Raw genomic sequence first — 2,593 nt, forward strand, 5'->3', positions numbered from 1 at the left:
TCAGGGACAGGTTAATAAACTGTGAAGGGTTAATAGTGGCGTCCAATGTGGAAGAAATTACTAAAGCGTCACTTTATTGGGGAGCAAAAACATGAGTATTTTTATTACACAGATTTTAAAAAAATGTCTTGGATAAAGGAGAATAGGCATAAGCCGACTAAGTGATGTTCTGCAAATCCTATATTTGTTTAGAGATATTCTGCAGGCAGGAGTAGAAGAGGAAATCACATGCAGCAAATGGCTCAGTAGACAAATAATCAGGAAGAGGAGTGTTCTACAAAGGAACAGGTCTACTGGTTGCCGAGCATGGCGAATGCGCAACAGAGATGCTTTGGGGTAAATGCTGGATAAGAGGCATGTTAGTTAGCACAATACAGTAGTGACAAAGAGAATGTGACCAAGAGTGGAATTAGTAGACATGTTTTGTAAGGACAATATTCTGCACAGAAGAGGTTAGCACAGGTGTATGTTAGTAGACAAATATTATACAGCAGTGTTTTAATAAAGAAATGGTATAAGTCTATGTATAAATAACAGGGATATAAAGGTGTTAATATAGAGAGATTCTGGGAAGAAATATACTATAGAGGAAGGAGAAAGAGAGGTTTTTTGGGTCCTTGTGGAGGACAGAGGTTCTACAGGGCATTGAGATGTCTGCATTAAAGCTATCAGTGCAGGTATTTTCTCAGGGCAGAAATCAATGGATGGATGGACTTCAGTAGAGTCGTTAGTGGTGCAATAGGGAGAGCTAGATCTAAATTTTACTGCAGTAGATGTGAGATACTTTGCATAAGAGTGGTTAGTGAAGGGGATGTCAGTAGGACAATGCTCTAGAATTAGGTTATCAATTTAATAATACTCTGAGGGTGAGGTTCTATTGGGCTCTACAAGACAATGCTAATAGTAATTTCTCCACAAGGGACATACTAATGTGACAAAGCTCTGCAGGGAAGACTTCGCTCCAGTAGATAATTGACGTAATGAAGGAAATGGAGCAAGTTTCTGCAGTGCTGAAGGAGGGGGGTTAGGGAGCTTTTACACAAGAAGATATTTAATGGGACCATGTTCTGCAGGACGGACTATGTTCTCTTGAACAATTGCAGCTATGCCAGGTATAGGGCAACAAAGCAAGTTCTGCAGAGCTGAACTAGTGGATGGGGGGAATTGTTTTGCAGGGGTATATTTAATGGTCTTCAGGGAAATTGTTAAGAAAACGCACTTCACTGAATGGTTTTGTAAATGTGTCTTCCGGCGGCCATCTTAAAAGTTCGCCATTATGAATGTATACGTGGGAAAATAAATGGGGGAAAACATACATGTTTTGTTGATAATGCAATATGAGATACATAATTACACTGTGTGGTCACTGGGAAACACAATAAAGTGTACAGTGGAACCAATCAGCAGCACTGGTCGCACAACTCAGATGGGCAACTTAGTGCTGCCAATAGGATCAGCTATTCTGCTCGGGACGGGCGTACTGCACGGGTTCCCAGCTACATTCTACTGTGTATTTAACCACCTTTGCACGGGTTAAACACACAGTAGTGTAGGGTTGATAGTCTTAACATTACACATTAAAACAAAGAAGAAAGGACTTAAAAAAATCATATGGGTCCAATGTGTGACCAAGGTTGCACTGCGGACCATGACCTCTAGTTATGAAGCCGTCTACTTATCTGCATTCGCTGGCCCAATTACGCTCGCTAAGCTCGCCTCACATCGCCGCCACGGACCTGAATACGCTCGCCAAAGTTATCAATAAAGCTGTCAAAAAGCCGCGCACCAAGTACGGGGCGATGAGCAGCGGACTGTGATAGTTATCATCATCAATCTCGCTGCTCTTCGGCTTTTTTACAGCTTTATTGATACCCCTGTCACTAAGCACTCACACTATACTGTTCGACCCGCTATACGGCGCCCCAGAGCCCCCGTAACTAAATAAGTTATTAACCCTAAACCGCCGCTCCTAGACCCCGCGCAATTATAATAAATATATTAACCCTAAACCGCCGCTCCGGACCCAGCCGCCACCTACATTATACCTATTAACCCCTAATCTGATGCCCCCTATACTGCCGCCACCTACATAAACTTATTAACCCCTATCCTGCCGATCCCGGACCCGCCGCAACTAAATAAATTCTTTAACCCCTAAACCGCCGCTCCCGGACTCCGCCGCAACTATAATAAATATGTTAACCCCTAACCCGCTCCCGGACCTGCCGCCACCTACATAATACCTATTAACCCCTATCCTGCCCCCATACCGCACACCACCTATAATAAATGTATTAACCCTATCCTGCCCCCCCTACACAGCCGCCACTATATTAAAATGATTAACCCCTAAAGTCTACACTAACCTAACACCCCCTAACTTAAATATTAATTAAATAAATCTAAATAATATTACTCTTATTAACTAACACCTAGATTTAGAGTTCTGCGTTAGCCGTCCAAACCAGCGTTAGGGGGTCCTAACGCTGGTTTTGGCCGCCACTGGTATTTAGAGTCAGTCAGGAAAGGGTCTAACGCTTACTTTCCAGCCGCAACTTTTCCATACCGCAGATCCCCTTACGTCAATTGCGTA

At 43.1% G+C, this 2,593-nt stretch overlaps 1 protein-coding gene across 1 annotated transcript in view; it reads left to right on the forward strand.

Moving 5' to 3' along the window:
• SIPA1 (signal-induced proliferation-associated 1) overlaps positions 1 to 1,311 on the forward strand; it is a 217,161-nt gene extending 215,850 nt beyond the window's left edge. The window contains 1 exon segment of the mRNA XM_053719981.1: positions 1 to 1,311. This exon segment is cut by the window's left edge and continues 455 nt beyond it. The gene's annotated coding sequence lies outside the window, so the exon portion shown is untranslated.
• Positions 1,312 to 2,593: the final 1,282 nt, after the last annotated feature.

This window comes from Bombina bombina, chromosome 7 (genome assembly GCF_027579735.1).
Source record: "Bombina bombina isolate aBomBom1 chromosome 7, aBomBom1.pri, whole genome shotgun sequence".
In the NCBI taxonomy this organism is placed as follows: Eukaryota; Metazoa; Chordata; class Amphibia; order Anura; family Bombinatoridae; genus Bombina; species Bombina bombina.